The sequence below is a fragment of the Xiphophorus maculatus genome, chromosome 14 (assembly GCF_002775205.1).
Source record: "Xiphophorus maculatus strain JP 163 A chromosome 14, X_maculatus-5.0-male, whole genome shotgun sequence".
In the NCBI taxonomy this organism is placed as follows: domain Eukaryota; kingdom Metazoa; phylum Chordata; class Actinopteri; order Cyprinodontiformes; family Poeciliidae; genus Xiphophorus; species Xiphophorus maculatus.
In genome coordinates this window covers 18,825,143-18,850,998 of record NC_036456.1, presented here as the reverse complement: position 1 = coordinate 18,850,998, position 25,856 = coordinate 18,825,143, and the positions used below count along the sequence as shown (strand labels likewise).

The 25,856-nt window shown below is 35.0% G+C and overlaps 1 long non-coding RNA gene across 1 annotated transcript; it reads left to right on the top strand.

Moving 5' to 3' along the window:
* Positions 1–5,589: 5,589 nt before the first annotated feature.
* Positions 5,590–6,505, top strand: LOC111611155. The gene is made up of 4 exons (XR_002753914.1): positions 5,590–5,677; positions 5,797–5,899; positions 6,040–6,093; positions 6,182–6,505. It is a non-coding gene; the product is annotated as an uncharacterized LOC111611155 (long non-coding RNA).
* Positions 6,506–25,856: the final 19,351 nt, after the last annotated feature.

Here is a 25,856-nt window from a genome sequence, read left to right as displayed (position 1 = left end):
GCTCTGAAATTGCTTCTGAAACGAAAATATTTAAAAACATATATATTTGACAGAGAGTCAGGTCAGAGGTAAGGCATTTATGTTATGATATTTCCTGTTGCAGATAGTATGTGACAAATTTTTTATCAGTTTGTGTGAATGGGAGTTTAATCATACCTTGTGTTGGAGAGAGAGCTGCTCTACAGGTGGCAGAAATGAAAGGTAGGACAATAAATGTTTTAAATATACTGGCATTGTCACACACACACACACACCCACACACCCACACACACACCCTTAGCATGTGATTGGATGACGTTCAGTACAGTTCTGCTCTTTTCAGTTTCACTTTAAAGTGACAACGCTACTTAATCCACATATAAAAAACACAAAAGGAAGAAAAAAGTAAACTGAGACAACTAGAAAACAGAAACTTGTTTGTTTGGTAACTGGAGTATATTTGAAATTTTACAAAAGCTAAATTCTTGGCTTTGTTACAAACTGAAGCACCGTCTCAGTAAATGTTGATCAGACAAATTTACAGTTGGCAGCAACACCTGCTTGGTGAAGGTAAACAGTGGACGTTGCAGGAACTAAAATGTTGTTCGGTTTGGTTGAATAGTTTTTTCGATTAAGTCTTGAATGGCAAAAGAACTGACAGTGTGTCTTATAAAGACAAAGTAACTACTTTTATTTTTTTTGTTTTATTTTTTCTTTTATAGCCAGTTACTTATATGTTACCGGACATTAGTTATTAACTGTAAAAAAGAAAAATCTCTAATTTATGGCAAAATTTTGCCGTATAAATGCAGTGTTTTTACTACTTTCCTAAAAATTTTACCATATAAACAAAAATTCTACCGCATCTTTACAGTAAAATTCTGGCAACCACACCTGCCGGTATTTTACCGTAAATTAGAAATGTTTTGGTTTTGGGGGTTTTTTACAGTGTAGTGTAGCCGCAAGCCATTATGTCTACAAAATCTCACTCTGTTGGTAATTCATTTGCAAACTTTACAACCACACCTCATATATCTTATACAGTCACTTAATATTGACATAATAAACAAACAACTGAAGCTTTTTGGTTTTACTTCGGATCCTGGATCTTGCTTACAAAAACGTCAGTCAACATACAACAAGTTTTCTGTTTCGTCGCTTAATGTGGCCAAGTTGGTTGTGGTTCTCAGTAAATGTTTCTCTTCCTCCCAGTTTTTTTATTTTCTCATGTAATGACCCAAGTGACTTCAGACCTGGATTCCAAAGTCTACTATGTTTAAAGTATGTAAAATAAACTTTTTTATACATTTCTTGTTTTGTTGTGTGTATCTAAAGGGTAATTGTGTCATTCAATGAGAAATAAATTACAGGAAGTAGACAGTGTTTGTGTTTACCATAACATCACAACACAAATTAAAAAGAAATGCTGTCTTTGTGGGTTTATTTCAATAAACACACAATTGAGAATGTGTGTTTGTGTTGAACTTTATCATTTGATAGTGAAATTGATGCTTACTTTCTCCTTATTTATTTACAATATTCCATTGTTGTCATGTTGTGTCCAAAAAAACACGCTGACAGTTAATTAAGTGTCTTATTTTTTCTTTCACTTCTGAACCTGGTTCTTACATAAACTGGATCGTTTTCTGTGTCGACACTAATAATGTGACCGAACCGGATGCAGGTATGAGATGTGTTTTTCTTGGTCACGGTTCTTCCCTTTCTCACACTACTACTCACATGACTTGTCTTTTGCTTTTTAAAAAAAAACCTGTGTTGTGTTCTCATATTATTCATTCAGTCCGTCTTTGATTCACCCACAGGTAGGATCTTTAAATCTGGAAAGTCATCAATTTTAATTAAGTTTTAGAAACCTGATTTTTTTTCGTACTGAATCCACCACAGTTTGTGGTTTTTCTTGACTTCTTAAAGTATTTTAATCACAGAAATAATGGCTGAAGCAGGACAGAGACGGGAGATTCTGAGCTTCAACAAAAACCTTTTCCGAATCGTTTCCTTGCTGTTTCTGGTTCACATCGGACAGTCACTGGATTTTCAAAATGAGCAACTGGTAAACTGACTTTTACATTTACTGAGACGGTGCTTTCTTACATGTTGTGTTTAATGTATGGTACCTAGATAATTGTAAATGAATAAATGTGGTATTGTGTTTCTTGTCAATTCTAGCACCAGATAATGAATGGCATACAGAAAACAAGAGAAGGAATCAGACTCCTTGTAAGTCTTTTTGCTTACATGCTGTCTGAGAAATTCTCTTTATTACATGAATAGTAAACAGAGCTCAACTGTTGGTTGATAAAGCATTTTTTTTTTTATTAGATGGAAAATGAAAGTGGTACTGAATTTATCTTAACACTTTTGGACAACGCAGGCTCTGTGGCAAACAAGAAGCAGCTTGTAAGTAATGTGGTTTTATTTTGTCGAAAGTTAAAACAAAGACAACAGTATTTCCTAAACAGAGTCTTATTAAATATCTAACCAGTTTTCATTTCCACATTCTACAGAAAATATTTCAGCAGTATCTTCAAGAAGCTGTAGATGAAGCATACAGACAGAAGGTGGGTCAGTCTGCTTTATTTTATTCAGATGTTAGTTATTTGTAAGAGATTAACAAAATATTTTTTTTAAATTGTAATACTAAAACTAGATTTTTGGTTTTTAATCCTACAGGTAGAAAAAAAAGCTGAAACTACAGTAACTGCACAACAGTTTCATATGATGGTCCCAGGATATTTTGCTAAAAGGCAGCGAATGCAAACTTCATCAAATCCACTGAAGGACAGTATGGACCAAATGCTTAAGATATCTATAAATTATTTAGAGCTGAAGAAAAACGTATTTACAGGGGAAACAAAGGAAGCAGAAACCAAACTGGAATATACATTGAAGAATTTAAAATCCCGGCAAAACATTCATGATCCTGTTGGAATGATGACAATTCTCCTGTTGCTGTTGCTTTGCATAGTAGCAGTGTATAAAGTATGTTACTGGATATATACTTGGATAATATGGATATTTTAAGATAAATACACATGTATAACTTGAATGTTTTCGGTCTGGGAACTCCAGGACAAGATTGTATGTGTCTGTTAAACCATTTTTGTGTTGACTTATTCATATGTCTTTAATCAATGTTCTGTATTAAGCCTGGATTGTGTGGGAGAGGACATTATTTCTGTTGAAGTGCTACCACATCTAAAAAAAAATTAATAAAAATTATTCTTGATGTGATTTTTATGGTGTTTGTTTCTACATATATTTTAACTTTCTGCGTCCACAATTACAATAAGTCACAGATTTTAAAGTGTGAAGTGTAATCTAAGGTTTTGTTGTAGATCAGAAGACAGTTACTGGTCTCATTCATTCATCCTCTGCCCCAGGAGGGTGAAGATTCACACATTAAATACATACAGTATATACCTTCCAGTAGGGTTTGAATAAAATCACTGAAAAAAGGAGTGTTATTTATACTTTTATTTCACAACTGCATTTTTTTGTCAAACACTCAGCACCCATTGTAGGCATTTACACATAGCATCTCATTTAAAATCTATTTCAGCTTAAGATTTATTTACCAGTTTATCGAGGTCTTTTTTATTATAGCTCACCTCTTTTTTCATTGTTCTTTAAAAAGCAATAAAAGTGATTCAGACATTTTATCAGAACTGTTTTCTTAAACACAATAAACAGACACCAGGTAAATTTATAGTTCTGGGTAATTAGGTTTCCCAGGGATAAAGTGTCTGGAACTATGCTACACAGTTTACAAGTCAACATGCTCCTCTGCTAAATTTGATACAAACGTCTTTAAATATGCGAGTGTGTCTTCATATTGCTGGACTTGTTCGGCTTCGTTCTGAAACTTTTTTGGCATAAAATCCTGGCTTTCCACCAGAAATTTCTTCAGGTCCTTTAGTTCTTCAACGGGAAATTGAAGCTTTGGTAACGACCTCTTAAGATATTCAGTTAAAAGGTCTATAGCATGTGTAGCTTCTTCAAGGAGCAAAGTCAGTAGAGCCTTGTCCAACTTGTTGTCAACCTGAAACAAACAAACAAAATAATTAATTAAAATAACAATTAATTAATTGTGGCACTCCATGACTTTATATTTATAAAGATGTATGCTGTTTGTTATTGTTTGGTTGTTTTTTTTTTTTACTTTTCTCATTGCTGCATCTTCTTGTAGCGTCTGAATATTTTCCTTCATTTCTTGCTGAAAATCCAGAAAGGAAAGATACAAACATTTACAAGGGAAGAAAAGTAACTAGGGGGAATAAAACATGCATATATTATAAACTTTTTAAAACTATGATTGTTCTCTAATCTAAAAATAAGAACAAGTATACCAGTTCCTTCTTGCTTATCCATGAACTTGCAGGACAGAGCAGGCTGAGCAGAGTAATCATGAAGACAAGGTCTTTATATTTTCTGAGCCCAGCCACTCCTCTGCTTCTGAACGAGGACAACGCTGTCATCACTGCTCTGAAATTGCTTCTGAAACAAAAATATTTACAAACATATATATTTGACAGCGAGTCAGGTCAGAGGTAAGGCATTTATGTTATGATATTTCCTGTTGCAGATAGTATGTGATAAATGTTTTTTACCAGTTTGTTCAAATGGGAGTTTAATCATACCTTGTGTTGGAGAGAGAGCTGCTCTACAGGTGGCAGAAATGAAAGTAAGGACAATAAATGTTTTAAATATACTGGGCTTGTCACACACACACACACACACACACACCCACACACACACACAACACACCCTTAGCATGTGATTGGACGGTTCTGCTCTTTTCAGTTTCACTTTAAAGTGACAACGCTACTTAATCCACGTATGAAAAACACAAAACAAAACAAAAACGTAAACTCAGAAAGCTAGAAACTTATCCAAATTACTTGTTTTGGTAACTGGAGTATATTTGAAATTTTACAGAAACTAAATTTTTGGCTTTGCACAGAAACTGAAGCTGAAGCCCCGGTTCAGGAAATGATGATCAGACAAATATTTACAGAAGTCAGTGGCACCTGCTGTGAAGGCAAAGAGTGAAGTTGCAGGATGTGAAATGTTTGTCATAGGTCTAAAATAATTGTTCCTCTGCCTTTGTGTGCATTAGAAAAATAGCAGCAAAAGAAAATGTAGTTCTTAGAAGCTGGAATGCTAAAAGTTATTGCATTAATAGTGCATTTATAGAGGAGGCAACTTTAACTGAACATGAGCTGCAGGAACCTGGAAACATAAAAGTGTCTTTTTCTGTTGTTGCTGTGGTTCATTTTGCATTGGCTTAAAACAGCAGTTTTAACTTTACGGAATGATTCATGCATGCATGTGCAATATTAGTGCAAGACTCGCTTTCACTGCATGTCTTTTAGCATTTCACTGACTTGAACCATTTTAAAAATTCATCACGTTTCGAATTTTAACATCAGTATACGTCTATTTTTTTAAGTCTGCAAAAAGCAAAAACCTCAAAATCCTATGGAAGGATGTACGTGCCAGTAAACGAAAGCAAAAATCCTAAATAAGACAAACAGCCATGGGTTTCTGTTTCACGTTTGTGATGCTTTCTTTGTTTTATTTTCACAGAAGACGAGCAGCTGAACGGAGAGTCTGCCACCGTGAAGGCGAGGAAAGGAACCTTTAATGAATCAACCACAGATTCTCACACTGCAAAAAGGTATGATAATAAATATTAAATATGTATTCGTGTTTGTTAGCAATTCTGACTTCTGAACTGTTTCTTTTATCACTGAGCGTGTGAATTGAAACACTGACGGCGGCTGTATTCTCATCTAGAAGCAGATCAATGGCCGTTTTAAGAGTTAAAGCTGTTTTCCTCATGTTCGTTCTGCTGACTCTGCTCTGCTCTGCAAGTTCTTTGATTGACGACGACGAGCTGGTAAACTTTTATTTCATTAAAATAAACAAGCAATTTGAAATAGATTTTGACATCAAGCAAATCTTTAACATATACTTTTGTTGGTTGTTTGTTGTGTTAAATCTTTTACTTCTGATTTTAAATAATCACTCAATTTGCAGAGAGAAATAAGAAGAAACATTCAGAAACTGCAACATAATGCCGCCAGGAGAAAAGTAAGCAAAACAACTTTTTAAAATAAAAATCAACACTTTAAATGTCACCTCGTTTAAAAAGCTGCTGGTGTTTTTATTTTCCATTCAGGCAATTAACACAGTTGACCTTAATTTCATCCCTGGGATTATGGATGATGTCACACAGATATTGAACAGTTTGGTGGAAACGCTGATGGGAAAAGTGCCACATTTTTTGCTAGAAATCGTGAAAGAGATAATCGACTTCCTGGAGCAAATGAAAGGTTTTGCAATTAAAGAGCTGCTGAATCAAGCTGCAAATATCAAGAACAGTACAGAGAAGCTGACACAACTGGAAACTCTTGTAACAAACCTAGCAGACAAAAAAAATATGTAAATGTTATGTTCTGTCAGCGTCTCAGCTCTGTCTCACTGAAGTGATTTCTCTTTTATAAAATCCTCCTGTATTCTTCAAAATTACCAACAATAAATTTAGTCTAACTTATGTTCAGTTTCATGTTTCTTTTTCTCCACATTTCACCAAACCTAATGCAACCACAAATCACCAAACCACACAAGCTCTATTTGAAGCTGAAAACTGCTCACATGTTCAGATGCCCGTTAGAAGATCTACAGTTACTTTCTAAAAATGGTGCGATACATAGAGTTACATTTAAATAATGGAGAAAATGAAATTTGTGGTGAAAAATTAGTACTGTTTGCAACAAGAAAAAGATTTTCATTATTCAGAAAAATAGTTTTCAGAAACTGTGAGCTCAAACAGATAACAGGATGGAGTGACACAGAGCAAAGAAAAGTAATTTATTTTCTTCTTTTAAATGTTGTATAAGTCTTAATACAGCATTTACACATTAGAACAAAATAGAAATAACTTCCAAATAATCCATTTTGTTTTTATTTGGGCTTTAGGGTTTTAACTCATCTGTGTACAAAATGAATCATTAGTTAAAGAACATCAAACAGTTTAAAACAAAAAAAGTTTTAAAATGTAGAAATTGTATATCTTAAAGCATCAAGTTGTGAGATATAAAGGTTTTTAGATAAACTTAAACCTGATTTACTCAATAAAACATTAAGCCAGTCTTGCCATTACAGATTTTGAATTAAACAAAGGACAGGAAGCCGTCAGTGGCTACAGCTCATCATGTTGATCCCGTTGGGATTTTAAAGCATTTGAAATGTAATTCTGATTTTCTTCAGTGTACTTTGCTCCTTCAGCAAAGGCCCACCATCTCAGCTCTAAGAAGGCCTCCACTCTTCTCATGGCACGCTCCACCACTGTCACCAGTCGCTTTGCTGTTGGATCTGTTTTTGATCCCCGTTTCACGATTTCCAGACTGGGATTAAGCTCCTTTATCTTGTCATTGAACTGTTCAATAGAGGCTGCAATTCTGTACTTCATTTCAGTCTGTAGGAAGACAAAAGAAGTCAGATGTTTTACAGTAAGTGCAGTTTTTGTTTACCAGTCAGGTAGCTTTTGAGCATCATAAAGGCAACATAACCCACCTCTTGTTCAAACGCTTCATTCACTGCTTTCCTGAGGGTCTGCTTGAATATCTCCTGAAATTTACCAGAGAAAGAATATTTGTGAGAATGTACTTACATTGGTGTAACAAACCCTGTTTACATTTAGCAAGAATAAGGAATTTGGAAAGAATTGAGTCTCAAACGTTGTTTGTCATATTGTGTGGAGTCATTGGGATCCTCACATAAAACAACAATAAACAATATATTTCTTATACAGAAACGAGGGTTATTATTAAGGCCGGTTACTATTAGCATACAAATCCAATGTTTATTTAAACTGATCATTATCATAAAATGTTATGATTTGGTTTATTACAAAACAATGCAAGTTACAAAGCAACAACATTTTTAAAGAAACAAAAAGAAAGTATTTTTCTGTCGTAGCACTCAATTTGGAAGCATGGAGAAAGTAGTTTCCTACAGGTTTTCAAAAAAAAAAAGTCTGATGACTTACTGAATCAAATCAAAACTAAGCATGAATGGTCACTGACCAGAAAGGAGATTCACAAATTGTACACGTGACTTTCAAATAAACCATTTACATAATTTATTTAAATAAGAATTTACCAGCTCTTCCTTGGTTTTCATGGACTTTGCATCATCCAGAAGTCTTGAAAGAGTTTCAAGCCTACTTTGCTCTTCTTTCTAATGGCACAAAATAAAACTTTTAAAATTACAGGAATGTTTTTACTGCTGCTGTTGCACTAGTTTATAGACACTTCACTTCATATCAAATTATAGACACAACATGCACAGCAGTTTTGTACTGTAACACATGCAGGAAACACAGCCAACATGTGAACAAAAAAAAAAGACCCACGTTCATCTTGACTGATTCCTCTAACAACGCCTTAAAACTTTCCTTCAACATGTCCTGAAATGAGCAAAAGCATACAAACAAGTCAACTGAAGATGCATGAAGGAGCATTAGGTGCATTTAGACATTATGGATTTGAAAGAAATGAATATTTAAAAGCTGTTTACCACAGGGTTGTTAAATATGAGTATCTTTCCGATGTAAAGGAGAAACAGCAGAGTCAGGATGAGGAACAGATATTTGATGACTCTCATAACAGTCCATCGTCTGCCTGCAGCTTCTGCCATGATTTCTGTTAAAATTCTTTAAAAAAACAAGTTTAAAATCGAACTAAAGTTTTGTAGCTTAAATATTAATTTACAGCTTTAATGATCTTACCTGTTAGGTGGTTGAAAATACGTCCACCATAGATGCCGAGATGCAAACAGGTTAGGCCGCTCTGGTTTGATCAGTTCTCCTGTAAAAACCGTCTAATTTACCATTTAATTTAACTAATAAAAAGTGCTTCATCCATCCTTTTCATTCTGTTCAGGATTGTTGGAGAGCTAAACTCATAAGCTGACACATACAGTATGTGCAGTTGTCAAGCACTCCTTTCAGTCACTTAGTATTGACATAAGCAAACAACAGAAAGTGAAACTTTAGAAACAACAGAAAGTGAAACTTTCTATTGTTTGCTGGATCTTGACTGATGGATCTTGACTGTCAACATACAAGTTTTGTATGTGACCACTTAATGTGACCAAGCCGGTTTACTGACAGCTGCTTGTGGCTGTCAGCAAATGTTTCTCTTCCTCCTGGGTTTTTTTTTTATTTGCTTATGACCCATATAACTTGACCTTTGCTTTCAGTTTTAAAAACAGCTGCGTTGTTTTCTCCTATCATCCATTCAGTTCATCATCGATTCTCCTACAAGTAAGATCTTTAACACTGGCGTTTTAATTAGGTTTAAAAATATATATATATCATTTTATTTTAATCATGACCCGTGGTTTCAATCCCTCTCGTTGATCCAATCACAGAAATAATGGCTGAAGCAGGACGAAGACGGCTGGAGGCTCTGAGCTTCAACAAAACCCTTTTCCGAATCGTCTCCCTGCTGTTTCTGGTTCACGTTGGTCTGTCGCTGAATTTTGAAAATAATTCACTGGTAAACTGGCCTTTTCACTGGTAAATGTGTTTTGACTAATATGGAATACATACATAACTGTACCTGATTAATTGTGGAACTGTGTTTCTTGTAAATTCTAGCGCATGTTGATAAATGGCATACAGAGAACAAGAGAATCAGTCAGACTCATTGTAAGTCTCTTTTTGCTTAATTTCTGTCTCAGAAATTCTCCACAGCTGTCTGATAAAGTTAATTTTTCTTCATTAGAGAGAAAGTGAAAGTGGCACAGAACATATTGTAACACTTTTGGATATAGCAAACTCTATGGCAAACAAGAAGCAGCTTGTAAGTAATGTGGATTTATTTTGTCAAGGGTTTAAAAAGTGACAGTATTTTTTTCTAAACACAGTTTTATATTAAATATCTGACCAGTTTTCACATCCACATCTTTTCTGTGTAAATTTCAGAAGTTATTTCAGCAGTTTCTTCAAGAAGCTGTAGATGAAGCGTACAGACAAAAGGTGGGTCAGTCAACCTTTATGTTACTCAGATGGTAAGTCAGCAAGAAAATATTTACAGTGAACCCTCGTTAAATCGCGGTTCACCTTTCACGGTCTCGCTGCTTCGCGAATTTGCATCGTGCATTGTGTTCTGCATTCTGATTGGCTAAACAGTCTCTCCGCTTCTTCTCTACCTGTGTGTCAACAACGTTGCGGTTTAATATGTAGGCCTACACGTACGTAAAACAGCTTGCCAAATTTAACATAATCGATGGTGGCATGTCGGTTTATAAGAATCTTTTTGCCCAGAAGAAAAAAGAGCGGCAACAACAACCGATAACTATGTTCTTCTCTCGAAAAAACACACCTGCACCGCGAGCTTTAGAAGAAAAAACCCGCTGCAGAGCGGAGTCAGGATGCAGCGGCTCAGTCAGAAGTGCAGTGAAATACATGCGAGTCACTATTTGTCCTACTGTACTTTGTTTTTGTTTTTTTTCATAATCATTTTTTATTTTCTCCCTTTCTAATCCAATAACTCAGGTCGCGGTGGGGCGGCGCTGATCTCCGCAACTCGGGCACGGGAATCCGCTTTCAGTTCATATTAAAATTATTATTTTACAGTACAGTAGTTATTTGTAAAAAAAAAAAAAAAAAAAAAAAAAAAAAGTTTATACACAGTACTTTTTATTTGATAAACAAATGTTTGGGCCTGTAAAAAGGTTTTGTTCTTTGGTTTCAATGTATTATGGAGTATTTTATTGTAAAAACAATAAAGGTTCCTACTTTGCGGATTTCGCCTATCGCGGTTTCTTTTTGGAACGTAACTCCCGCGAAAAACGAGGGTTCACTGTATAGAAATGTGAATGCTAAGATTATACAAATGTTTTTTTTTTTTATTCCAACAGGTAGAAAAAACAGCTGAAGCTAAAGCTTACACACCACTGTTTTATATGGAGACGCTTAACTATTTACCTAAAATTTGGGAATGGAAAAGTGGAGGACCATTGATGAGAAGGATGGCTGAAACCGTAGAGAAAATCTTTCAGATAATCCACCAAAACATATTGTTACATACAGATTTATACACTGGAAAAGCAAATGAAACAGAGACAAAACTGGAGAATGCATTGAAGACTTTAAATTCTCTGCTGAAGATTCATGATCCTGTGTGAGTTGTAACATTTTTCCTTCCTCTGTTATTTTGTACTGTAGCACTATATCGGGTAACTTTCTACATCTTTTCTCAGATATATGTTCATACTAATAAATTGTTTCACAATGAACACACATTTTGTACCTGCTGTGAAGTTTTGAACTTAAAATGATTCTGTGGAAGGCTGTGTTTGTGTCTGCTGAACCATTTTTGTGTTGATTTAGTCGTGTATCTTTTTTCACTGCTTTGCTGAAATATCATCGAACTGCATCATCATGTTTTCTGGAAGATTTTCTGGCAATTTTTGAGAACATACAAATAAAAATTATGATTTATGTGATTTCTGTAGTGTCTGTTTATTCCCATGTTTTAAATTTAAATGCACAATTTACCAAGATTCCAAATAAGGAATCAAATGTGCAGCAAGTGGGTGTATTTAACTCTACAAAGACTGACAGGAACAGATGCATTAAAAATTGTGGCTATAAAAAAAAAGACTTTATGCTGGAGCTCTAATGATAATACTAATAAACGTAATTTAAATTAGCTTATAATGTGATGAGCTGCAACAGTAAAAACATTTACAGATCAATCAAAATGAAGCTCTAAACATCTTCATCCTCCCATGATTCCTGACGGTCCAGTCTTGATGTTGGATCTTTATGTGACAATTTAGACAATTTTAATATTTCTTAATTGACCCAAACATTGTAGACCAATGAAGGTTGTAATAATTGATCATGATAATGAATGTGTTTCATGTGAACCTGTTAAGAAACTTTGAAGGGGAGGAAAGCTGGAGCACAAAAACATTTATTTTTACCCGTTTTAACTTCAGTATCCCTTTGGCTGTGTGTGGTTTTATGGTCTCTAGTGGGAGTTAGGCTTTGGTAATAGCACAATATTTAAGCTTGGACATGATGTTTGTTGTTTTAGATTAAATGGATAATTATTGTCAGCAGTTTAGCATTTATAGCGTCTGAGTATATTTAAGTCTCTTGGAATTAAAAAGAAGAAGTGAATGACTTATTGAATGTGCATGCCCCAAAATGAATGCAGAAGAAAAAAATAATCTAAGACGTTTCTTGTGTGCTGTACATTTTCCTTTTTTGGCACAGAATCAGATATTTACCTCACAACAGATAAAATCCGTACGGTTCATACGGCAGCCATAGGTTTCTGTTTCTTGTCACATTTTCTTTCTTTTCACAATTTCATTTTACAGTAAATGAACAAATGACTGGATCAGAAAAATATGAAGAGCAAGTTTGCAAGCCTGTTTCTCCTCAAAAGTGAAACATGAAATACCTATTCACAAACTAATCTGATTCCTGATGTGTCTCTCATTCCCTGAATATGTTTACAATATAGATTCTATCTTTTAAGTTCAGATACCAGATAGTCTAATGTTACGGAAGAGGATTAGGGCCAAAAGAAAAAATAGATTTTAATTTCAGAATTCTGACTTTTTGTATGTGGATATAATTTGAAACCAGAGCAGTTGCTGTTGTTGAAAACAATTAAAGATGTTTTCGTTCTTTTCAATCAGCCGAGTCTGCTCTGCAAGTTCCTGGATAGACACGTTTAAATAGATTTTTGGATGGTTTCCTTGAAATGCTGAAAGGAAAACTGTGATCATCCTTTCTGAGAATTCATAAGAGACAAACGGCTTCCTTGAGCAAAGCAAAGCTTTTTCAGTTAAATAACTTCTGAATAAAGCTGCAAATACTCAATAAGGATTGTAAAGATTGACATGAATGAAAGCTTTACAGCATGTTCATCAAAACCACCATTATCAAGGATCCTTTGACCTTCATTCATACGTTCAACAGAACAATATGGTTTGGAGTAATAGTTTTAGCTTTGGGTTCAGTTTGCAATAACACTAAATGTTAAAGCTTCTTTACTTTCACTTTTGCAGCAAAGTGAAACTAAAGAATCAGATCACATGTGAGTCACAACTTGGGAAAGAAACAGCCAGGGGCATTTGAAGCATTGCTGCCGAATCAGCTTATCATTTCCTCAGTCGTCACTCATCCAACAGGTAAGGTTTTCACAGCTGCACAACAAAAAGCTTCCAAACAATTTCAAATGAGTTTTCTTTCAAGCTTTACTTCAATGGATCGTATAATCATTTGTTGTTAGTTTTTAATTTGCAGAAATCATGGCAGAATCTGCAGGCAAAGCAGAGAGTTCAGTCAGACTCATCAAACTCGTTTCCCTCGTCGTCTGTTTGGTGTTTCTGACCGACACCGTCAGCTCTCTGGATTTTGGTGCTAATCTGGTAAACTGACCTTCATTTCTTAAGCTTTTCTGCCTAAAACTAAATAAATTTTGGATTTATGTAATTACACTTTTATGCTATATGTTACTTCCTGTTTGCTGCATTTCAGGACATGTACAAGGCAGCCTTTCGGGCAATGCTAGATCAAGCTATAGGATATCAGGTGGGTCTGAGTGTTACTCACATGTTGGTTCAGAAATTATGCAAAAAATAAATGCTTGTTGTCAAAATTCTGTTTTATTTTTCTCTGTTAGAAACAAAGACAAAACAGAGTTGATACCATCTCCAGACTTTTGACAGAAGCACAATCTCTAACTAACGAGAAACAACTGGTAAAGTTAATAATTAATATTTGTGCAAAAAGTCACATCCTTTACCGTAAGCTTCTCAGCATGCACATCATTTCCTGTTAAATGTCCACTTAATTGTCTACCTCATCTATTTGTTTTAGGAACGATTTATGAAAAATCTCCAGAAAGCAGTGAATGAAGCGTATGAACAAAAGGTGGGTCTGTTAAACTTTTAAAGGACACAAAAAGGCATCAGTAAGTTTAAAATAAAACATCCAAAAGTTTATTTATTTTATTCTATTTGATTTGAATATATAACTAATTTAATAATATACATTCATTACACTGAGGGGCAGTTGTCTTTCCTGTCAATATATAGATAAAAGAATTTACCGATTCTTTTACTTTGGTATTTTATGAGGAAATTAATTTGAGGTTTTCATTAAACTTAGTCATAAAAGACAACAGGAATAAATGCTTAGAATATATATCACTCTATGTATTTACCACTATTTCTTAATGTGATAAACTAAAGTTTTGATTGCATAATAACTCTGAGGTGGTTTATAAAAACTATTTATCCAAAGGTAATTTTTTAAAACATCTCATTTCTACCTCCAGACAGAAGGCAAGTACAGAATCTCAGCTGGAGTACAACAGCTTGATTTGAAGCTGCTTGAACTTTATCCTAAAATACAACAATTGAGAAAACTGTCAACGGGGGATGATCCAGTGATACGTATCTCAGAAAAACTCATTCAAAGTGTCAGGACTTATTTTACCCTAAAGGAAAAGGTGATCTCTTCAGAAGCGAAGAACATGGGGAAAAGCCTGAAGGAGGTTTTGAACGTTTTGAAAAAGTCTCACCAGCACCAGCATGAAGAGCTGTAACCGTTTCTCTCTCTCTGTGGCCTTTTCCTGTTGTAATTTATCCAGCAGGTTCAGTTTGTGTGGATTAATTTCTGTATTTTATTACTTTGATCCTGTATCATATGTGCAACGACCCAAGATGAACCTAATGTTTGCTATAAAACACTGTGGTAACCTGCTTTACATTTTAAGTCCTTTTGAAAAGAAAATATCTTGTTCATTTTTTTTAAATGTTTCACATGTTTTTAATACTGTGTTTTTTTCCTTTTAATTAACTGTGTATTTACTCTTTTTTTTTCCTGCAACAAACAACCTTTTTTTCTCATCATTAAAATTGATATTTCAGACAACTTACATTATACCGATTTTGATTTGATTTGATTCAAAGAATGCCGAAAGCCAAACATCTATGTATGTTTTGTGAACGTAATGTGATTGAGGATGAGTTTCTGCCATGAGGTGTTGGTGGTGAGGATGAATGAGGAGAACCCAGGTAGTGGTGTGAAAAAAAATAAGGTTTAATGATAATCACAAAGGTGAAATCCAGGCAGCACAGATGAACTAAGAAGCAAGGAACTCCAATGGTAGCTGGCAAAGACAATGACATTAGACAAGGAAACACAGACACAGGTGGGATTAAATGCACAAGGAAGGTAATCAGTGGAAACGAGGGACAGCTGGGGACAATAAAGGGGTAAACATGACAACACGGAGTCTCAACTGAACACAGAAACCTGAATTAATACACAGAAAAACCAAAACCTTACAGTTTCATTTTAAATTGTGTTATTTATTGTACTACATTTTGAGAAACAATGGGTTCATAAAGATGCAACATAAAAATCAAGATCAAAATTAATTTTGTCATTGTGTAATCTACTGGATTATGCAGTCTGATGCACTGTGCTGTAGCACATGTTTTCACACATGGTGGGAATCAACGAGGTTGAATTTAGCACATTAGAGTTAGCAGAACCTAAATGTAGGATTAGTGCTTTGGAGTTTATGCAGCTAACTTTTTTGGTTAGCGGTGCCTTCCACTGCTTGCTACAGTAGCTTCTGGTAACCACCTGCTTAGTTAATAAAAACAGCTGTTACCAATTATTCAGGGTAATTAGATTACTCTAGAATAAAACAGGCTACTTGGAATGACACATGTCTTAAACTCTCCCACAGACTCTCACAATTAAAAATGGCTACTATTTCAAACTTGCTCTTAAAAGTCAAACATACTGAAATATGTGCAACCTGAAAACAGAAACAGAAATATTAGCAAGGCTAATATGACAATATGAGGTGGAAACAAAAAGTTGCACAATGAGCTTGTAAAACTCTCATAAATGTAATTTATGGTGGGAATTATTTTGGTCCTCTGAGTTTTCATCGTCAGAAGATAAGGATAGATGGTGAAAAATAAAATTATTAATGAAATGTACACGTTGTCTGTTTAAAGTTTAATTTTAAAATTAACAAGTGAAAATCCCAATTTTGACAGATTTGGTAGATCCAGAGCATATGGACGGGGCGAAGCCTACTTAGGTTTGGAACAATATTCGATTCGCTGCCAATGGCATCTGGTAACCGCACAAGAACAAAACAAGAGAGCATGTTATTGAACCGGCATGCCATTGTTTATTTTACCTTCAACAATCTGGTTATAGTTAGGACTGCTAAGAAAAAGTATTCTGCATGCTTTTTAATATCATCTTTTAGAAATATTTCACCCTGCTATGTGTGGCATAAAATAGTTTCATTTTCTCTGTTCCCGTTTTCTCTAACCTCATTTGTTCTTTAGTTTTATTTTTACTAGACTCAGTTACAGTAAACGATGTAGGCATATTCCAGTAACTTAAGGCTGTTGCATAGATAAGGGCTAGGTCAAAGTCACATGTAAAACTTTTATGGAAGCCATCCAGAAACATCATGAAAGTACTTATGCAAATATGCTGAGCTATGTGGGAGGAGACAATAAGGACAACAAAAACTATGTTGTGTTTCATTCTCTCGCTGTTTGTAACTCCTGACGTCTGATTTGCCCTCTGATCCATTAGAAGGTACAGTAATGAACATTACAGATGTAATCATGTTGAATTTGGTAAAGCATTTATTCATTTTACTTTCAAAATTTGTCTCTTCTCAGATTTAACTCCGACTTAAGACTCTATTGTGTAAGTTTATGTTAGAAAACCAGTTTTGGCAGCGATGGCAGTTTTAAGCAGTAGCAGAGGAGTGGCTGGTGTCGATAAAAACAAACATCTTTTCCTCATTTTTACTTTGCTGACTCTGCTCTGCCCTGCAAGCTCGTGGATAGACGAAGACAAGCTGGTAATTTTTTCTAGTTTGAAATACTTGTTTTTTTAAAAGGACTGTTATTACAGTCACGGTTTCTCTGAGCTCATTGTCAATATGTGACATAACTGTTTGCTCTGGTTGTAAATGTTTGCATTTCTTTAACAGAAATTGATCAGAGATAATATTCTGAAACTACAGCAGGATGCAGTAATGAGAAAAGTGAGTAAAACACACAAATAATCACCTCATTACAAATTATTTAGTTTTAACTGTTACATAAACTACACGTTTTCCCCACTAGGTGGACAACATGGTGGACATGACCTTCCTACCAAATCTCCTTGAGGATGTCTTGCAGTTAATGGACAGTTTAACAGGAACTATAAAGAACTTGCTGCCAAACAGTGGATCTCTACCTGAACTTATGAAGGAGCTAAAAGGCTTCATGAAGGAAACTCTGGCTTATGCGATCAGAGAATTTGAAAGGGAAGAGGCAAGAATCCAAGAATATGAAGACAAGGCCAAACAACTGGAGAGGGTTATAGAAAACCTGGCACAGTCAGAAGCTACTATGTGAAATAATTAAGATTAATGCTGTGACAAATGGACAGAGTATTTTGTAAAAGAAAGCTGACTGTATAATGGGCTGAAATGTTTGTAATTTAAAGTTATCCAGAACTTAAATGGTCATGTAAGTGTGTATTCTTATTGTCTCTATATATAGTGATGATGATACAATGAACAAGAACAGTGTTACCCAGTTAGCACTTTTTCTTATTGTTCTTATTTGTTCAAAATATCTGACTTTGATACCAATGAAATGTTAGAATCTGAAGTGTATTTTGGTGCACTTGTGGTCATATTAAAGTTACTTATAACCTTGTAAAGACTAGATTATTTTATATGTCAAAATTTACAAAATTGCAAATTGTACTTTTCTTTTAAGAGGGATTAAAAGTTGCTGGCTTTGCACCCAGAAAAAAAAAAAACATTTGCTTTTGTTTCTGCTTTTTACAGTCTGGACAGCAGAAAATATGAAGTTAAGAACAAATGGAAAGTGGAGTAAAAAATTAAGTGAATTAAAGGATTTAGAGGAAATTCAAATAAATTATGCAAAGCTGTACATTGGAAACATTTTTGTTTATTTTGTTTTGTTTGTCTGTGAATAAACTACTAATAATGAATGAAACTGAGAAAGCTCACCTGACGGGGCATGAACCAGTTCTGCTTATTAAATTACATTGTTTTAATTTACATTTTGTATACTACAAAAACTCAAACACAGTGTGACAAGGTCAAAACTGCATTTTCACACTGACATATCTCAAGAGTTTAAAACTTCTGTTTCAGTTGAGTCTGCTCTAAATCTTTCAGTGGTAAATAACTGATAAAGAGGACGAAAAGTACATTAGTTTGTGCATGCTGTTTTCTTTGCTTTGTTTTTGTATTTTAGCTGTTACAAAACTAAGCTGAAAAGACACATCTTAGCTGGTAACCATATGACATGCCACAACATGCCCATGTGATAGGTCATGTTGTAATTTCTTCATCACTCAAACAATGATTTCTGCCATGTGTTCCCCTATTGATTACTTTTAATTTTGCTCATTTGATCAGTTTTGCACCTCCTCTGGATCACAGCTGTAATGTCTGTCAGTGACATAAAATCTGACTGATATGTATTTAACTTATAACCGAATATGAAAATGGAATTTGTTTGCTCTGTTACCCTCTAGGAGGCGCCACAGGCACATCAGTTCACGGTCTCACAGAGTTTTTTTGTTTTTTTTTGTTACCCCTCATGGGGGTCTTTTTGTGGGCTCTAGTGTCCCTTATATGAAAGTAGGCTGATAGGAAAGGGGGAAGACATGCGGCAAATATCGCCGGATCCGGGAGTCGAACCCACGACGACCACGTTGAGGACTCAAGGCCTCCAAACATGGGCGGGAAGCGGTGTGGATGAATGAAAAAAAAAAAAAAACAGTTACACAAAAGTGTTTCACTGTAAAGATGGTTTAGTGTGTTTTGTTGCAACCTGAAGTATGAAATAAACTTCATAAAGGGATCATATACAGGTGAAGCTGCTCTTCAAGAACACCTTCCAAATAGACCATTTTGAATGAAAGGTGTTGTGCCCGATCTGTGCAGAGTTACAGAAATTCTGAGACACACAACCTGCGCTGGAAGAGCAGGTGAGGATGGCACAATTGGTGCGCAGCCCTGGCCTTTAAAATAAACAATCAGTACTTGTTGCTTCCCACAACCTGGTGAGGGGGGCAAGTAAAGCCTGGTAGCCCGCCAGGCTTCTAAAACACTGCGGGAAACCCTGCAGAGCTAAGATCTTGTGTGATTTATAGTTCAAACTAAATAAACAGATAATACCCATTTGGTTTGACATTGCCGTTGAAGAGAAATAGAACAGCACAATCCTAAAAGCGTCTAAGACATTATGTAAACCCCACCCTCTGCTAGAGATACCGAACTTGAAGTGTACATGTACTTCAATGGAATCCATTTTATTTCTCAACTGTAGCTGATGCTGTAACTATTGCTTTCCTGAGAAATGGATCTGCCACGGGTAACTTCTGGGAAAATGAAAGTAAAGAATGCAGGGTGTGCCTGATTCCGTTTGCCTTCATGTGACTAAAGGTTTGGCATTTACAGATTTCTGTGCAAACAAAATAAGATGTAGAAAATATAAATGACGTACCTGATTTGACTCCTAGAAAATGTGAATGTAGTGCCTGTTTATTTGATTCCTAAATTTACCTAAATTTAAATTTAGGTTTTAAATTTGGTCAAGTGTCCTTAGTCAAGACACTTAATCTGCCTTGAGTGTTGCAATTGGCAATCTCAATTGTAGCCAATTCAATGGCAACCTGACTTCTGTCAATCTGCTCCAGGGCAGCTGTAGTTACTATGAAGCTGACCACCATTGGTGTGTGAATGTGTGGATGTAGTGGTGTTGGGACCAGTGGCCCTTTCTTATTCTTTTTGCAGGTATTGTTACAGTTGGACAGCCAGTTTCAGGAACATGTGGGAAAGTAGACAGATGTGTCTAAAAAACTTAAATGAGTCAAATCTTATGGCCCATTTGGAAATTACTATATGGTCAAATAAAGGTAATAAAATTATTAGAATTATTATAAAATAAATTAAATAAAGAACACCTTTTTCTCCATGGTGTTCATTTAATCAAATATCACAATCTTGAAAACAATGTATCTTTAAGACATTATATGGTGGATAATTTAATAATAAATTAATTCATTCTTTAAATGCGTTTCTCTGCACTGTTGAAAAGTACAGTATTACTTAACTACTGTTTAGAAAGTAAGTTTATGTGCACCAGTGATTTTAGTTAAATGTAGATTAAACTGAAATTGAAAAACATGGTTTCTCTGTAAATGAAACACAAACATAACACAACAGGTTACACAGTGCAATGTGCACATAGTGACAGCTAATCTCACCCACATTCACCCCCCCAAAAGATCACAATTAGGGAGGTTACTTCTGATGAACAGTATATAAAAACCCTCAGTGTTGAGCCTCCCCACAGTGTTTTTCATTCATTACCATCGCCACATTTCTGGTAAGTTCAAATAGTGTTAAAGGTTTAAAATTAAAATATGTCTGTTCAAAAACTATTTTTATTTTCTTCTCCATAACAGTCAAGGCATCAGCTACCAGAACCATGAAAGGCTTGTTCCTGATCTGCACTCTGCTCAGCCTGGTCGGCTTCACAAACTCCCTGTTAGACAAGGGGCAGCTGGTAAGTTTATTAGAAATATTGGTGCACAATTGTTTTTAGAAATTTTGACAGTGCGCCACCTACCTGTCCTTATGTTTGTGAGGGAAACTAAACGTCAATTTTATCCCACTTTCAGGCAGAGTTGAAGGAAAAGCAACAGCAAATGAGGGAAAGGCTTGAGAAATTGAAGGTGAGGAGAATAATGTTACATTACATTACATGCCAGCATTTTGTTATTAATTTTAATCTAACTCTAGACTGAGAGAACTATTTCTTCTCTCAGTATCAGTGTAGTTTTGTTCAATCTTCATCTATACCTGGTGTTATCAAATCCAAGCTTTGAAGACCAGTGTTCAGCAAATTTTAGATCTGTTTCAAAACACCTGAGTCAAATAATAAAATCATTAGCAGGAAAACTTGACCTCATACTAAGGAGGTGATTCAGTCATTTATTTGAGGTGTGTTGGACCAGGTTTTATTCATTTTAGATGATTGAAATGAAATGCATGTAACTGAATTCATTACCGATAACAGCATTATGATCCATGCCACTGAATCCGTTTTTATCACCTAATGTTGAGAAGAACCTCTGAAGTGTTCACTGTACAATAAAAAAGTTTCATCTTTTCGCCCTTAGAATGACAGACATTCAACCATTGGCAGCTCTACAGACTTGTTGAATGACTACATAAACGTAATGGATCAATGGACGCCATTGGTCAAGAAACATGTGGGAGAATTTTATGAGGACTTTTTGCCACTAGAGTCACTGATGAAGAAGACGAAGGATTTATTGGTAAAGACCAAGTCTTCTGTCGACAAGACAAATGACGACTTGGGTATAAAAATAGAGGAAATGGAAGAGAAATTGAAGCAAACAGAGATTCTAATCAATTTCCTTGAAGAGCAGGAAGCTGAATTATAACTTGTCCAAGCTAGTTGTGTGGGTTTGGGTGTTTAATTTCTATTCACTGTATGGCTTTGAATGTATCGCTTCATTTTAAATGTTGAAAGTTTTTAATTTGGAAAGAAATTCAGTGGGTTAGATAGTTCCCATCATCTTGAGGTGATGTGCATTTTTAGTTGAACATATTTGGTTGTTAATAAAACTCATCCTGTAACTGTTTGAAAGCATAAAATGTATTAACTTGAATAAAATAATTCATTCTGATGATTTTTGTGATTTTTTTTATTATTATCCACATCTGAACATCTAATAGATAGATAGATAGATAGATAGATAGATAGATAGATAGATAGATAGATAGATAGATAGATAGATAGATAGATAGATAGATAGATAGATAGATAGATAGATAGATAGATAGATAGATAGATAGATAGATAGATAGATAGATAGATAGATAGATAGATAGATAGATAGATAGATAGATAGATAGATAGATAGATAGATAGATAGATAGATAGATAGATAGATCATGGTCATCATACTTTCTTTTGTTGATCCTATATGATATTCTAATTTTCTGGGACACTTTTGGATAAACGTCTAAACTGAAAGTTAAAAGTATAGTTTCTCTGTAAATGAAACCCAACAGGTGGGTTTGTTCCACACTAGAGTGCACATAGTGACAGCTAACCTCACCCACAATCACAAATACAAAACGTAACACAATTAGGGAGGTTACTTCTGAAGTACAGTATATAAAAACCCTCAGTGTTGAGCCTCCCCACAGTGTTTTTCATTCATTACCATCGCCACATTTCCGGTAAGTCCAAATAGTGTTAAAGGTTTAAAATTACAATATGTCTGTTCAAAAACTATTTTCTATTTCCTTCTCCATAACAGTCAAGGCATCAGCTACCAGAACCATGAAAGGCTTGTTCCTGATCTGCACTCTGCTCAGTCTGGTCGGCTTCACAAACTCCCTGTTAGACAAGGGGCAGCTGGTAAGTTTATTAGAAATATTGGTGCACAATTTTTTTTAGAAATTTTGACAGTGCGCCACCTACCTGTCCTTATGTTTGTGAGGGAAACTAAATGTCAATTTTATCTGCCTTTCAGGCAGAGTTGAAGGAACAGCAACAGCAAGTGATGGAAATGCTTGAGGAATTGAAGGTGAGGAGAATAATTTTACATTACATTACATGCCAGCATTTTTTATTAATTTTAATATAACTCTAAACTTAGACAACTATTTCTTCTCTCAGTATCAATATAGTTTTGTTCAACCTTCATCTTTACCTGGTGTCTTCAAATCCAGGCTTTGAAGACCAGTGTTCAGTCAATTTTAGATCTGTTTCAAAACACCTGAGTCAAATAATAAAATCATAAGCAGGAAAACTTGACCTCATACTAAGGAGGTGATTCAGTCATTTATTTGAGGTGTGTTGGACCAGTTAGTGATCCATCTAAATGTTGCAGCACACCAGCCCTTAAGTCATGGATTTGAGGACACCTGATTGATATCAATACTGTTGACTTTTAGATTACTTTTAGTGCACTTTGTTTTTCACAAATTCCAAATACAAGATTTATAACCCTAAATTTTGTATTTTTGATTTATTGTAATTATAACAAAAGTAACTATGAACATTTATCTTGAATTTTTGTTTAATTGGGAAATCTTTAAAAAAAGAAATCAGGGTTTATTCATTTTAGATGATTGAGATGAAATGCATGTAACAGAATTCATTACCGATAACAGCATTATGATCCTAATGCCAAGAAGAACCTCTGAGGTGTTTCCCATACAATAAAGAATTTTTATCATTTCTCCTTAGAATAACCACCGTTCTACTTTTGACAAAACTTCAGAACAAATGATTCGCAACAACAAAATTGAAATGTCGAAGGAATTGGCGGAGCAGTTCCCTGACGAAGCTTTGGAACTGGAGGCGCTGATAAAGAAGATAAATGATGTTTTTGGGAAAATTACATCTTCCCTCCACAAGCAGAATGATGATTTTGGTGTAGAAATACAGAAACTTGAAAGTAAAATAAAGTACTATGATGAGGTACTACATTTCCTTGAAGAGCATCATGCTGAATTATAACTTGTCCAGGCTAGTTGAGTGGATTTGGGTGTTTCATTTCTGTATGCTGTATGGCTTTGAATCTGTTGCTTCATTTTAAATGTTTAAAATTCTTTGAACTGTTTTGATAAGGAAAGACGTTCAGTGGGTTAGACAGTTTCTATCATCTTGGGGTGGTGTGCATTTTTAGTTAAACAGATTTAGTGATTAATAAAACTGATCCTGTAACTCTCTGCAAACATATAAAAAGTTGAACAGAGCAAATTATATTGGTGGTTCTTTACCTTGAATAAAATAATTCATTGTACTGATTTTTTTTTTCTTTTTATTCTTTACATCTGGACACCTCATTAATTAAAAAATGTTCCAGACATCTTTGATTTTACATTATAAAAAGAAATATGCTACAAATAGCAATTACCTACAGCTCTTAGTGATACTCAATAATGATGACACAAAGGTTCAATACAGCATTAGCATTGCCCTTAGTCTTTAAACAATGATAATGGTCCAATAGGATATTGGACCATTATTATTGTCCCCAGTTTTTAAACAATAATCTTGAGATCATTTGGAACGGAAAAGACAGACAGACAGACAGATCATAGTCATCATACTTTTCATAAGTCTGATATTCCTCATTATAATGTACTTTTTTATTGATCCTATATGATATTCTAATTTCCTGGAGACTTTTGGATTGTCATTATCTGTAAGCTATGAAGATCAAAATGACAGGAAATAAAGACTTGAAATATACCCCTCTATGTGTAATGTATCTATATGAGTTTCATTTCTGACATTGATGGCAAATAACATCATTTCACAGCATAAGGCAGATATAAAATGTCATATATTTATACAAATATGAACAAACAGAAGAAAGATGACTTGTTTGCATAAATGTTAATTCTGCAAATATATTCAAAGTTACTAAGTACTGAAAACAACTCTCACAACAGAGAACAGGTGAGTATTGGTGACCATTAAACCCACTCACAGTGCATGTATCAATTGATAGTTAATTAATTTCATACAGTAAGACTTTACGATCAAAAAACGTGATTTGCTGGTTGAAATGGCGAGGATGAAGCAGAGGACCCAGGTTGGTGCAAAAATTATAATGGTTTAATGATGAAAAAACTAATTACAAAAATCCAGGCAGCACAGGTGAGCAGAAGGCTGAGAGCTCAGAACTGGTAGCAACTGGAAAACAAAGGAATAGACATGTGACCAAACAAATGACTAAATAGACGAGGACCCGACCAGGAACAGAACAAGGTGGGATGAAATACACAGGGAGTAATCACAGAAACAAGACACAGCTGGGATCAAACAAGGGGTAGAGGGGACAACACGGAGACTCAACTGACAGAAACCTAAAACAACACAAAGAAATCTCAAATCCTCACACTAACTGTTCAATAAAAGACATTTTACCTTAAAATGTCTGTCTGATGTACAAGGAGGTTTTAGGGTTGTGAAGGATGTTTAAGGAGTCTTCACATGGACTTCTTAGCTGGTTCCCCTGGCTTCGCATTCACTTCAATGCTTTAACTATAAATCCATCTTTGCTACCACTGTTACTGATGTATTAAAAAAAAAACATTTAAAATAAACAAGCAGCCTTTAGTCCAAGGAGGGGGCAAGTAAAGCCAAGCAGCCCACGGGGCGTATAAACACTGGGGGAAACCCTGCAGAGCCAAACTCTTGTGTGATTTCCAGATCCAGTTTGATAAAAAGATGCCAGACATTCATTTGGACACTGTGGTCATAGAAAAACAGAACCCTCCACCATCAAGGCCTCTGGTAGAGGAAGTTTGATGTGTACACAACATGGCAATGGAATCCATTTTATTTCACAATTGTTGCTGATGATGCAACGACTGCTTTCCTCTTAAATAGATCTCCCATATAACTTCTGGGAAAATGAAAGAAAAAGACACCTGTAAATCTAAGTAGTGATAGCAAGAACAATGAGGGAGTTCCATTTGCTTTTATTTGACTAAACAAAGCACCCCTCCGGAACCTACTAGGGACAAGAAAATGGATGGATGAATCTGCCATAGATGCCTTTCACAGTAGAAATGTGTAGTTCCATTTACCTTCATTTGACTGAGCAATGGGCATTTTCAAATTTCTATGCAAACAAGTAGAAAATGTGAACTTGAGAGAAACCAGTAGTTTAG